Source organism: Eurosta solidaginis, chromosome 2 (assembly GCF_040869045.1).
Source record: "Eurosta solidaginis isolate ZX-2024a chromosome 2, ASM4086904v1, whole genome shotgun sequence".
Classification (NCBI taxonomy): domain Eukaryota; kingdom Metazoa; phylum Arthropoda; class Insecta; order Diptera; family Tephritidae; genus Eurosta; species Eurosta solidaginis.
This window is the reverse complement of record NC_090320.1, coordinates 9390080-9404976: the sequence shown is the minus strand read 5'-3', so window position 1 is coordinate 9404976 and position 14897 is coordinate 9390080. Positions and strand designations below refer to the sequence as shown.

Sequence of the window (14897 nt, the reverse complement as noted above, 5' to 3'; positions counted from 1 at the left end):
ACATCAACGTCAATACATTCACCCCTATTATGGTTGTCAATGTCAACCATCACTTCGTATCGTCATCGACATCACGTCGTATCGACAACAACGTCACGTCAAGGCAGGATTGGTATTTAGTAAAACAATGTATTGACGTTGACGTGTTATCTATAATTTTATAGAAAAACTATGATCCCTATTCTTTTGACAATTGTTTATTTACAATTTTTTCAGTTGATATTTGATGTTTAGTTTAAAATTTGTGATTTTTTTTTTTAATGTACTAAATTCGCAACCTGTTCCTCCAGTGGGCTTAGCACCAATTGCCTGGAGGCACGGCACTCTTGTTTATTGTGGACAAGCTTTCTTTTGACCTTGCATTTAAGGTCTCTCCAAACCTTGAATTTGGAGGTCGAAACTTGTAACACATGTCAATAAATTGACGCTCCTCGAAACTCAACTCGCCACCGTTTTTCGCGTCGATTTGAAGAAGACAAGCCCAGGTTAAGCACGCTGCATAGTAGCCGTAACCAGATAGGGGGATGGAACGCTTAACGGAGAACGTGTGTGGGCCACCAAAGCTGTATACTCCTCGGTCACCAAAGGGACTAGTCCACATCCAGCATAAATGTTTTTGATCTCCAGGTTAAACTATATACGAAGTAAAATAAATAGTTTTTCACCTTTTGCCAACCTTCAGCATTTTTGAATGGCGGTCCGAGAGCATTCCAATTTGGCTGCAATACCTTGCCATTGGGACTTAAAATTTGTTGGAACTTCTGCAACAAGCTCCGTGAATTGGTTGTTGGTTATTTTTACCATTTTCTGAAATTATATTAAAAATAAATAAATAACGTGTATTTATAGGAATAAATAAGGCTTATTTTACCAATTTTTAATAGCCGAATTTCGTATTGCAGCACTTGTCGTCACCAAAAACTGTGTTGACAAATTTTGTGTCACGTCACGTCAACACAACTTCAATATTGTTTTAGCCGATGCTAAAAAAGCATCAACACCCATCAATAGTTATCATCGACTTTGACAACGCCGATACCAATTCATGAGCGTCGACAGTAAATTTCTCACTATTGACAAGCATAATAGGGGTGATTGGTTTAGTAAATAGTCATTCTGCATAGATTTGACGTTGTTAAGTATTCCCCTTACCGCTGGTTGGGCGAAGCAAAGACTTGTTTTAAGATTTTGTAAGAATCTGACTTATTTAATAATGTAAATAAATTCTTTATATCTTGCCCGGAATGGAGAATCGTGCTCTAATGTGTAAGGATGGCTGTTAGATGAAGACTTTTTATTCATTTTCAATCAAATTAACATATCAGATAGAAATTCATTTTAAACACATTAGTACATTAAAAATATAAAAGAGAGCAATCAGTAATATATAGACAACAAATCCATTCTATGCAGAGATGCATTTATATAGAGTTACCACTGTGATGCCAGATTTAACTATGACCTTACATTCGGCCAATCCTGATCACTGGATTCGCCCTCGGATCCACCGCTGTCATCACTGTACCCATCAAAATTTGGAAGTATACACCATGGTTTTAATTTGTCAGATGCATATATCGAAGAATAGTGCCGCTTCTTACGACTCGATTCTGGCACATCTTCAATTGAATATCGATCGTTCCCAATTGCATTCGTTATTATGAATGGCCCTTTGTACGGAGGTTCTAGTTTACGTGAACTTCCGGTACTGGCAGGCTCGTTTTCTGCTAAGACTAAATCACCAGCGCTATAGTTTATTGGTTTCTTATGTCGCTCATCGAAACGTTTCTTTGCTTTAACTGGTTCATTATTTACTCTTGCTGTTGCTTTTAGTTGTACGTCCTGTAGTTCATCGCTGGTTATCATTTCGTCTTTATGTAATGCTAGTATTTGTTTATTTTGTAGTATATCTCGTGGTTTAAAGTTAAAAAGTAATACTTGTGGAGATCGACCTGTAGTTTTATTCTTAGTTGAATTTAATGTCCATTGTATTGCTCGAAGTTCATCGTCCCGCAGTCTGTTCTCGCTTGTTGATGTCAATAACATGCTCATAATCGTTCGATTTGCACTTTCAGCATGTCCATTCGCTCTTGGTGTTCGTACTGCATTCAAAATATGTTTTATGTCATTTTCGTTACAATATTTCTTAAAGTCGTTGGACGTAAACGCTGTCCCTCTATCAGTCACTATTCTCGCTGGTATGCCAAAATAACTGCTGACCTCATTTAATATCGCCACCACATGTCGCGTCGCTGTACTTCTTACTGCTCTCACGATTGTAAATTTTGTAAATTCGTCGACAAAGACTAATATGTGTTCATTCTGTTTCTTACTCTTAGGGAATTGTCCTAGATGATCTAGATGGACTGTCTTAAAAGGTATTGGCTCCATATCGCTATAATGGTACTCGCCTTCTTGCTTACCACCACGCTGCTTATTATACGCACACTCTATGCATGACTTGATAAACGATTTCACAAAACAACGCATTCTGGGGAACCAAAAATATTTTTGGGTCTCTTCTAAAATCTTCTCTGTACTCAGGTGCTTTACCTTTTCATGTATATTTTGTATAATTTTGTACCTCATCGAATTTGGAACTACCCATAACAATTTACCTTTATTTCTACGATAAAGTCTACCATTTTCCACCTTGTACTCGTCGTTCAATGTTTTATCGCCGTTCATAATTTTATTGATGATATCCCGTAAATTTGTATCTTGCTGCTGCATCGTATAAACCCAATCGTTGGTCTCTAGTGATGTCTTTGCTACTTTTAAAGATGCTATATATAATTCTTCGTTTTCTTCGTATGGTGTTCTACTCAGGAAATCAACATGCTCCATACGCTTACCTACCCGATGCTCAAATGTTACGTCAAAATCTTGTATACGTAACCACCAACGCGCTATTCTTGGTATTAGTTCTCTTTTGTTCATAGTCGATGTCACCGCACTGCAGTCAGTAACTATGACAACATGCTTGCCTTGCACGTAAAATCTGAACCGTTCTAAGCTACTAACCACAGCTAAAACCTCAAGCTCGTAGCTATGAAACTTTCGCTCACACTCCGTAGTGGATCTACTGTAGTAGGCAACTGGCTTCCAGTCACCATCTTCGTTCTGCATTAAAACGCCTGCGATTCCTACTGAACTAGCGTCCGTATGAATCTGATGTTCTGCCTCAACTCTATACGCTGTCATAACTGGTTTTGATGTCAAAGCTTGTTTTAACTTACAAAAAGCCGTTTCTTGTTTTTCAGCCCATTCAAATGGCTGATTTTTCCGCAACAATTTCCGCAATGGTTCGCTCACAATTGAATACCCCGCCACAAATCTTTGGAAGTATCCGCTCAACCCTAAAAACTTTCTAACATCTGTAACTGATTTCGGAAAAGGGAAACATTCAATCGCTGCTGTCTTCATACTCCCTGGACTTACTCCATCAGGGTGAAGTTCATGGCCTAGAAACTCGATAGTCTGCTTGAAAAACTGGCATTTGTTTTTATTTAATGTTACGTTTAGCTGTCTCAATGCTCTGAAAACTCTCGCTAACTTCTCGTTCATTTCTTGAATATTGTTGCTCACCTACTAAGATGTCATCCATATAATGGATCATATCGCCGGGTCTCGTTTTCTCAGCAATATTCTGCATTAACCGTTGAAATACCGCTGGCGCATTCTTAAGCCCAAAAGGCATTCGCTTAAATTCGTACAAGCCCTCGGTAGTTATAAACGCTGTGAATTTCCTACACTCTTCTTTTATTGGTACTTGATAATAACCGCTGTTTAAATCAAGTATTGAAAAATACTTAAACTTCATCGCTTCACTCAAGCGCTCCTCGATGTTTGGAGTTGGATAAACCTCCTTCGCTGTATATTTGTTGATTCGCCTAAAGTCTACACAGAGGCGCTCACCCCCATTCTTCTTGGTTACTAAGACTACTGGACTAGCATACTCCTACTGAGATTTCGTTATAATGTTGCATTCTAAAAGTTCATTAATAATTTTTCTTATAATTTCTTTCTTCGGCTCTGGAACCCTAAAAGGTTTTTGTGCTATAGCTTCATTCGTCGTCAACTCGATCTTCATTTCGATTGCATCAGTTAACCCAATGTTTTATAAGCGCTCAGAAAATATATCGCTATTATCATTTAAAAGTTTTTGAAATTCATCTTTAATTTGCTCATCGCCCCTGTTCACAATATCATCCGCTTTTCTGTCTGTTTTTTCTACGTTTGCTTTTGCTACTTGTGATGAAAACTGGAAATCTTTATTCGATATTCTTGCTACTACGTCTTTATTTGTAAATACATCCTGCCGAAGAAGAATATCAGTCGATATAACACCATCGTCAACAACAAATAAATCTATGTTGACTACCTTATTGTCTAAATCAAATAAACATTTTCTACCGCCGCATATACCATAAATTACCATCGAACACTCTTGATGTGGTATCGGCAAAGTATCTGCTATTGACCGCTTTATCATGCTACATTCGCTACCGGTATCAATAAAAGCCAAAAATGACTTACCTTTTATTTTGATATATTTCTCGCCGAATTTCGTTTGCTCATTAACTTGAGTTAGTTTAACACTACTCTTTTTACCACAATTTTCTGGTTCACCGCTACCGTGGAATTTGGTAAAATCTTTACAACGACGTGGCTGTTTTTCCTTTTTACACTCCTGCGCGTAATGTCCTAGTTCTTGGCAATTAAAGCATTTTACTTTTTCCTTCTGTATATCACTTTTCTCATATTCGCTTTTAATTCCACTCGTATATGGTTTGTTACCACGCGGGGTGCCACGAGTATCACTTATAACATTCCTCGTCACCGCCGAATTTTCTAGATAGTCCTCGATTGTTTCACGCATTTCTTTAACCGATTTGAACCGAACCGCCGATATTGCCAACTGTAGCTCGCGATGCTTAAGCCCGTCACGACAATATTTAATTATTGCATTTTTGCTCAACCCGTATCGACGACCAAGTCCACTCACTCTAAAACAATAGCCCATAATGTTTTCGTTTTGTTTACGTGTTGCACTTGCCATTTGCACTTCTGCTTCATTTAATTCATGTCCGAATTCACTTATTAAACCGTTTGCAAATTCAACCCAACTTGAGTGAAATTGAGGTGATGCATCAAGCCACATTCTTGCAGCACCTTTTATCTTACTATACACAGCTAAAAGTAAACACTTTTCGTCCCATTGATATGCATCAACCGCACTGTTTTCACGATCAACAAATTGATACACTGTCAAAGAATTCTCACTAGTGGGGTTATATTCAGGAATTGTTTCGGCAATTTCCTTCACACTTACATTTCGTCCCACTGTAACATTCGAACTATGTGGTGAGTTATTTATTCCCTCTCTACCAACATTATCACTTTGTCTTTCTACACTGGTACCGTTATTATTGTTTGCTTGCATGTGGTCAGTTAAGCTTCGAACAGCTGTCAGCATGTTTTCCACCATGCTACGCAAATCGTTCACTTGTTCTTGCAATCCACATTCATTATTTTGAACTTCAATTTCATCGGCATTCACACATTCCGATAACCGTAGTACCAACTCAGCTTTCGTTCCTACTGTTGAGAGATGACGAGCACGCAATTGCTCTTTGAGTTCATCCACTCTTAGTGAACTTATCTTTACTCTCAAAGACATTTTAATTCTTATTAGCACTTCTCACTAAAATGAATTATTCTACGAACTCACTGTCACTGTCTTTTCCCGATTGGTCTAGAAATTTCGCGAATTTCTACGCACACGCTTATTTGGCATACATAGATTATATGTACCTTCAAATGTTTCACACTCACGACCCTATGCTGCGCGTATCCGGTAAAATTGTTATCGGTAAACAAAATTACCAAAAGTCGTAACCCCCAAATGTAACCGCGATTCTGAGCAGATGGTACCGCTGTCATGACGAAGAAACTCACCAGTGTGTATGGTGGAATTGAAAAACATATGTTTTTGCAATCAAAAGAAGAAAAAAGGAAAATGGAAATCAACAAGTAAGTAAATTTTGGTAAATATTTTGTTAAATTCATTATTAATTATTTATTTTAATTATAGAAAATATGCACGTACCACCCCGTCCCAGTTGCGACTATATGTGGCATATTGTAGGGATCATCCCGAGCTCCTGCAAGGTAAAAACTGCCCCACATCGCCAAATCAGGTTCAAAGGATGTGGGAGGAGCTCACATCAAAATTGAATGCGATGGTGGGGCCACCAAGAACATGCGATACCTGGCGAGAGGTAAGCAAATTGATTTTTATATAATTAAGGGTTTTGTGTTGTTTTGTGTGCCAAAAATTTACTCCGGCTACAGCGTGATTGTGCGTTCAAACACGTAGCCGGAGTAATGCAAACTGCAGGATTTCTGTGTCAAGTACACATTTTAATGTCCAATAACATAGAAGAGCGCACCTGTGTAATTAAATACTAAAATTCTTATTTATAAGTTATTAGTTGTTGAAATTTGTACTTGGCAGAACAAAGCATGTAGGAGCGCCACAAACACTAGAATAATACCATACATAACTACATACTACTAAATTATTATTGGAAAGAGGGTAAGAACTGATTGTTTGTCTTTATTTATAATTTCAGAGTTTGCGAAACTGGTGAAAACAGTTGCGTTCCCGGGCCCGAAAATTTTCTGCCGAGAGGAGAAAGACAGGTGGTGGGCAAAATCCTGTGGCAGAGCTCACTGACTTCGAGCAGCAAGCGTTAGAGGTGTTTGGGATTGCTGCTGTGGAGGGCCATTCAACCTCAAGGCTCGGCTTCCAGGTAAATATATTTGTAATAAACTTGTGTAATACAATAATAACCGCTGGTAGTGTATGTGTGTAATTATTATGCCCATGTACATATATGCATTTCTTGCATTTTTATTTAAGAATTGAAATATGTTTTCATATACTTAAACTATACTGCCGATATTGTAGTATTATATTTTTATATTGTAAAAAAATGTGTGACGGTAATACTTTTTTTTATTAGTAGAACGCCAACAATGCCGAAAATGTTCCTCCAACGCCAGAGGAATTACCACTGGAAATTCCACCACTTGCTTTTGCGGAAGATCCGAACGAGTTTGCCTCGTTTTGCTTAGTGGTAAGTGAATCGCCCAGTCGAACTTCCTCACGTCCTGTTACTCCCAATCCCGTGCCACGTAGTGCTGCTGCGAGCAATTCTGCCGCGCTGAATGCTGATACGCCCAGACAAGTTGTGTTGTCAACGTCACGCAACAGAAGAAGGAGCGCTAAGGATGAAATTTTAGAATTGGTGCAACAGGACATGAGGAACAGACGTCATGAACAGTCAAGACTGGCTGAGTCCCTAGATAATTTGGGAAATGGGTTGATGTCGTTGGCTGCGGCAATTCAGGAGATGGTGGCATTGCAAAGACAACACCGGGACTAAGCTCGTATGATGTCAGCCAGTATGCTTTAAGTTTAGCTTAAGAACATTGAATTCCTTTTTTTTAAATATTAAGTAATTTAAGAAATTAAAAAAGACTGAATTAATTTTTATTTGTTTTATATTATTGAATTTTTATTTCATTTTAAACGAATTTCTTTTAATTTTAAATGTATCAATATAGTCCAGTAATTTTTGCTTTTTAAGTAACCAATACAAAATGTGATAAACTTATTTACAAACTTAAAAACAGACTATTCTGTACTTTTTGCTATTTTATTTACTTTATAAACAAATCTATATTAGTTTTTAAGTAAGCAATATGGAATGTGATAAAACTCATTACTATGAAACAAAATTATCAAAGAATATACTCACTACTATTTTTTTGTTATTGACTTATTTAGAAATATAAACCCACAAATAAGAAACCTGCAAGTCAATCATATAATTAATAAAAAGTTTTGAAAATTTTAAATTGTGTCTAAATTTTTATTCATTCTTCAGTATTTGTTTGTGTTTTGTTTACATATATTATTTTATTATCCTATTCGCAGGCACAGTCAGGGTATATGGTTGATTAACTGCTGGCGAATCCTTTCGCCTTGGCGGTGAAGATGGGTGTTAGTGGCAATTTCTGGTGCAGTCGTTTCCTCGTCTGGCTCCACTTCTTTAATTTCCACTTCGTCACTCGGAAAATTTTTTCTTACAACATTGTGAAGAATAAAGCAGGCGTTTACAATTATAGTTACTCTTTCGGGACTATAATTTAAAGTGCGATGTTGTGCCAAGCATCGAAAACGTGACTTAACCACTCCAAATCCTCTTTCAATAACATTCCTTGCCTTACAAAGTATTTTATTGAATTTTTTGTTCCCGAGGATTTGCGGGCTGAGCTAAGGGTGTGATAATCCAAAGCTCTAGGGGGTAACCCTGATCACCTAGTAGTAAGCTTCCTCTCTGCCCGCTCATAAACGCACGCACGTTTGATGTTGTCCATATACCTGAGTCGTGGCATGACCCAGGAAAAGTTGCATCAATTGCCAGAAACTTTAAGTTTTCGTCGCAAACAGCTTCAGCATTAACGCTGTAGTATCCTTTGCGATTCATGTAGAGGCTACACGGTCTGGCCGGAAAAGTTCTTGGTGGACAAATGAGCGCCACATGTGTGCAATCGATTGCACCGATAACGCCCTTCAAATCAAACTTTGCGTAGAACCTAAATAAGTAGAAACAAAAAATATTATCCCATGTACTATCTGTAAGTTTCCACGTTCAACGTTACCTTGCTTTTATAGCCAACTGCTCCTCGTTTGTGGTAGGAAAACTTACTTCAGATGCTTTTTCTTTCACAATTAATTTTGTAATGTATTTGATAGCTCGTGATGCAGAAGATTGGCTGAGCGCAGCGTATTTTTGTTACGATCCATGTGCTAAAAATGTGACAACAAAAAAATCGTACTCCAAAAGGCAGAGAAGTAGGTTGGTCATCCTTTGGCCACAACTCTTCTATAATTATTTTACAGGCTTCTTTCGGTAAACGAAAATGCTCTTTGAAGGTACTACAAGGAAGGTTCAAAGGATCACTACTGTCCCGAAGACTCTTTAAGTTATGTCTCCGTTCCAAAATTTCATCATATTCTTCATCTTCAGCAAGCAGCAATAATATTAAATTAGACATTTTTATTATATTAAACTGATTATTGACGTTTGAAACGTTTTGGCTAATTTTTACTTTTCCTTGTATTTGTTTATTGTATTTGTTTTTAAAATGCTCGATTTAATTTTCACCTTCGCTTTATTTATTTTTCAGAGTAAACATCAGCTGTTTTATGTGGTTACGCCGATGTTACCACCTATTTTAGTGGTTACGTTGTTATCCGGCAACTTTTGCCTTCAGAATACCAAAAAGGTGTAAAAGTTGCCAGAAGATTTCGTAACCGGTAAAAAATTAAGTTGTTACCACTGTAGAATAGGACCGTCAATGTTATTTTCTAAACACCCTTAACAAACGTTTGTATATATGCACAACAAATGTTATAACGCGAAACCGATTTCGATTGTATGTATATCAGTATGTGCAATGCTCGGATATTCATACGCGCATTCAACACCAACAACAACACTATCGCTCTTAACACTTAGCGTTTAACACTTGTATATATGTATACGATGCTCGCCCATTCGTACGCGCATTCGATCACAAAATTATAGCATTTATTTAAATTTTCTCAAAAGTTATAGAAGAAATTCATTTCTATACCGCAATTTCACTTCGCGACGCTTTTCTTTTATTGTTCTTTATCAATTTTCGCACACCGATATTTTAATACGTTTTCTATTGCTCAACCGATTGTAATTTTTCATTTTCCAATTAAACAATTACTTCGCGTAAAGGTCTCGGTCTCACTTCTGACCTGTAAGGATGGCTGTTAGGTGAAGACTTTTTATTCATTTTCATTCAAATTAACATATCAGATAGAAATTCATTTTAAACACATTAGTACATTAAAAAGATAAAAGAGAGCAATCAGTAATATATAGACAACAAATCCATTCTATGCAGAGATGCATTTATATAGAGTTACCACTGTGATGCCAGATTTAACTATGACCTTACAAATGGAAATCATCAATTATAGTACAAACTTCCTATCTGGCAAATTTAAAATGTCAGACCTTTCACGCATCTCTTTTATTTGGAAAAGTAACATCTCCTTGCACTCGTCATCACTCAAATTTTCGCTGTCCCATACAAAAAAACATTTTAAATCACAAATTTTACACTAACTACCAAGCAACCACTGAACAAATTGAAAATAAACACTTGTCAAAAGTATGGGGATCATAGTTTTTCTATACAACTATTGATAACACATCAACGTCAATAAATTGCTTTAGTAAATACCCGTTTCGCATTGACGTGACGTTGATGTCGATACGAGGTGATTTTTCCTGTGTCCTCTTATCTCATCCAATTTTTATTCCCACAACATGATAAAAGCCTCCTCTGCATCTGCGGTCCACAAGCTTCTTGCTCGTTTCATGATTAGTATGGCCACCTGTTGAAAAAATTTATGAATAATGATAAATAAATAATAAAATTTCAAAAACTACTTTGGTAATGTTTTACTTTATGGTGCAGTACCTAATTTTCATCAAAAATGTCCTAGTAAAAACTGACAGTTTTGACATCATTGGCACAGCCAATCGCCACATAAGCTCTGCCGACTCGAAATTAGTGAGTTTGGAGGTTAACCTTGGACAAAACTAAGTACCTTCCGTCATCATGCAAAGAGTCAATTCACTCGCGCCTTGATTGCTACGCCACTGTTGGCTACAAGGAGTTCGAAGTATTAAAGGACTTCGTTTACGTAGGACCAAACATTAATCCAGCGAAGAATTTCCCTTGCAAATAAATGATAACACAGTCACATTAATTTTTTTGTAGCACCTTTTTGATTGCTATACACCAACATCAATTTCAGATGTAAAATTCAGCGAGAATTACCTTGGCCAACAAATGTTACCTGTTCCGCAAATATATAAAAGCATCAACATATTATGTTATTTATTCTATTATAACATATACTTACAATTATTGCTTTAAATTGATGGACGTTTTATGCACTGGTTCAGGAAATATTCCACGCTTCTGTAAAGTACGTGTGCCGGATTGGATTTTGTTATGGAATACGCATCTTCTACGGGAGCAGCAAGGAAGGCAGTCGGCATGATCTGGTGGTGCACAGTGGCTAGTCATGTCGGCTGGGCGGGGTCCTTGCCAACCTTACTGTTCCTGAGCCATAACAAAAAGAAAATCCTATCATGCCTTTAAAAAAAAACCGTCAAAAAGCGCAGAGCCGACTCAAAACGCTTATAATTCAAAATAAAATAACATCCGGTCGAACCGGATGCCACGGACGGACCGTTAAACCTTCAAAAATTTAAATTCAAAAAAAAAAAATAACCGCAAAAGAAAACTAAACGCAAAAAAATTACCGAACCGGACATGACCGGTTACTAACTGTGGAAGTAAAAAAAAACAAGCTGAAAATTAAAACAAAAAGCTGAAAGGGAATAAATACAAAAGGCCGAATATAACTTGGGGGCGCGGCGGGTGTATGCCCTAAGTTCCTTCTAAGTCAATAAAGGAAGTCAGCATTCCCATATTGAATTAGTGTGATTTTCTTACTATTGTTGTAATTACTAACACGGTAGTACATTTTCCGTTTTGAATAAAAATTGAAAGTGTACTCAACTACTTACTAACAGCAAAATTTATCTCGATTAAGTTAATAACAATATTCCCCATATTTATCTAGGGCAGTTGGTTATTTACAATTCAGGTGTAACAGATTAGTTTGTTTCCATAAAAAAAATTTGGTTTTCCTTATTAGGAACGAACTCACCCGGATTTCTAGAGTGTGTATTTGGTAATCCCAAGGTGGTTGCCGGTAATCGTTATTGCTGGTAAGTGTTCTTGCGGTAAATGTGGTCCCTGCCGGAATGGCTGCTGTCGTTTGGTATTTTCATGACCATTTGCGAATGGTGCTTGTGCAGTTTATACTATTTGCATATTTTACCACGTTGGAATCCTTTTTGTAATTACCGATCGATATCGAAGTGTACCCCGAAATACAATCACTTGAACTGTTGTGAGCCAAATAGACTGCTATATTTCTTTACGATTTGAGTGATATTTTATGATCTGAACGGTGGTGTTGCCCAAGCGAAGAAAGAAAAAAGCCTCAAAATCAACTTTTTCCGGAAACAGCATGGTTATTTTTCTCTGGCGATCGCCCTTTTTCGTTTCGATTCTTTTCATCGTCATTTTTTAGGTCCCATCACCAGCCACTATACCGTTCCAAAGAAAACGCTCCCAAGTGGACCGTAACCGTAGACGATAACAGCAGACCGTAACAAACCTGCTTCGCTTTGAAGACCTGACGATGAAGCGAACAGGAAACCGGATCATCTGTGGGAAGCCACTGCCAGGGACCTCCGATGCCAATCAACGTGGGGCACGACTCACCCCTGAGATAAGAGTCTCAGAGTCCTACTACGAAGCTAGTCGGGCAACATAGGTCCATCAAAAAAAGTTAAGTCAAATCGGGAATTAATTCTATTTCCTAGTTTAAGGCTTTGCGGCAAGTAGACATTTGTTATGGAGAACTCGTCAAAACTCCTAAAGGCTAGTCCGACCCAAGCTTGGAGTGAGTACGCGTGTGAACATCCTATGAGTTCAGTGCTCGAGGAGAATACTGTGCGAGATGTCCCCGACCGCCAAAACGCCCAGACAAACAAAAAAAATCCAATGGGTAGGTATAAAAAAAATCTAATTGTAATTTGGAAAAAAAAAATGATCTTGTTGGTTCATTGTGGACGAATATCCGAAGCATGGAAGCGACCTATCAATTTCCCGTTTAGGTCCTCGAGATCATACAGTGCATTGCCTATTTTTCGGAGCACGCGACACTTAAGGTATTTTGGCAAGAATTTGGCGTCGATGACATACATACAAAAATTAATTTTTATATATACAGATATTTTTTTTAAGCAGATAAGATTCACAAGAAAAATGCAAGCTAGTTTGTACTGCTTCATTTTGTGTCTTCATATAAAATTATTGAATACACCAATAAAGCCTAAATTAATCTTTAAAGTTCATATCTTGTTGAAACCAGAACTGATTTTAGATTTTCCTCAGATAATCCTTTGTATATATAAATTAAAAAAGAGATACACAGAATTTAAATTTTCCTCATATTTTGTAAGATTTGTTTAACATCTCCAAGAATCAATTAACAGTTTATAATACACTCCTGAAAGCGCAAAATGCCCTCTTTCTGACAACAAAAATGTTTTGTTCGTTTGCTAAGCAAAAATAAATTTATAGGCCAAAATATATGGATCAACTAAAGGAAGAGAGGTAATGGACTTTACAAACACCAACAAAAAATGTTACCCGAACTTTCCGGAAAAATTTTAGTAAACAGACCTATTTAACATCTGATAGCTTTTTTAATTTCAATTCCACGTTTGCTTACTAGGAAAATAATAAGGATAGGGGCAAGGTCAATTTATAAAACCTCCGTTTTCTAAAGTTTATAAATTGGAAAAAAATTTTAGTAATAGGAATAAATTCTGACCATTTTTGGTTTCCGGTTCGTGACGGACCTTATTTGGGACTCGCCCACATATAAATAAACAAACAATTTCAAAAAAATATTGTTTTGAAAAATTATAGTAAAATGCGTCATTTCATTTCGCTAGAATATCAATAAACACATTTGGTTTGTTATTTTGATGGAGCAAAAGCTGTTTGTTCAGCTAATTAAAACAAACAAAAAACAAGTAAGGGTGTCTAAGTTTGGGTGCAAACTAATATTATATACTCAGTTCATTTCAGATAAATAAATTTTTCGCATTTTGTTACGAGGGATTTTTTAAGCTCTAGAAATGTTTTGTAATGCTTGATCGGAATAGGGATGCGGCTTCGCACATTAAAAAAATATCTCCCAATTTCTTCTTACAATAAAACTTGATAAGTGAGATATCATTGATACAAAACAATTTTTCGCTAAAATATAGCTTATTATTCTAGTGTACGATCTTTTCAAACATCTTTTATATAAAAGTGGGCGTGGGTTTTAACTAGGGCTGGGACTATCCGCATATTTTAATATCCGGATATCCATACGGATATCCGTTGACACCGATAAAATCCGGACGGCATGGATATCCGGTTAATATTCGTTTGTGAAACTATTTGGATATTCGGATTTGTGAAGATCCGGTAAATAACCGTATTTTTGGATATCCAGTGAAAGCAACAAATTGATGTACCATATATGTTTATTTAACATTAATAACAAAAAATTCGTGGGGCATTTAAATCAATTAACAGCGTTTTTTCACAATATAAGCAAATGGCACTGTTCTTATTTTCACTTGTTTGTAAAATTTGCAGCTTTTTAATTTTGACGTTAATTTAAAAATCTACAAACATATTTTGTGAATAATTTTTCGCAAACATAAATTCTGATATGCAGATATTCAACTTTTATATTACAGTATCCGGACATACGGATATCCGGATTTTCGGTTTACGTATCCGGATAGCCGAACAGCGGATATCCGGATTTCCCGGTTATGAATCCGGATATCCGGATTTTTTGCTTAGAACATCCGGTTTATCCGGATAGTTGAAAAATCCGGATTCAGTTCGCAGCACTAGTTTTAACCGATTCCGTCCATTTTTCCTAGAAATATTTCCTGCTACAAGGAAAATATGTGTACCCAATCTTACGATTTTTTTCGAGTTTTGGCTCCCGAAACATATAATATTGTGTGGCCATAAAAGGAACGGTGCCACGCCCACTCTCAAAAATTAACACTTTTTCTTGTTATAATTTCACTTGGAAAATTAAACACCATTGATAT

The 14897-nt window shown here is 36.8% G+C and overlaps 2 long non-coding RNA genes across 2 annotated transcripts in view; one reads left to right on the top strand and one right to left on the bottom strand.

Moving 5' to 3' along the window:
* LOC137239250 (uncharacterized) overlaps positions 1-14897 on the bottom strand; it is a 443310-nt gene that overhangs the window by 163479 nt on the left and 264934 nt on the right. The window lies entirely within an intron of this gene.
* On the top strand, positions 5886-6782 carry LOC137241966 (uncharacterized). The gene is made up of 3 exons (XR_010950039.1): positions 5886-6036; positions 6098-6284; positions 6639-6782. It is a non-coding gene; the product is annotated as an uncharacterized lncRNA (long non-coding RNA).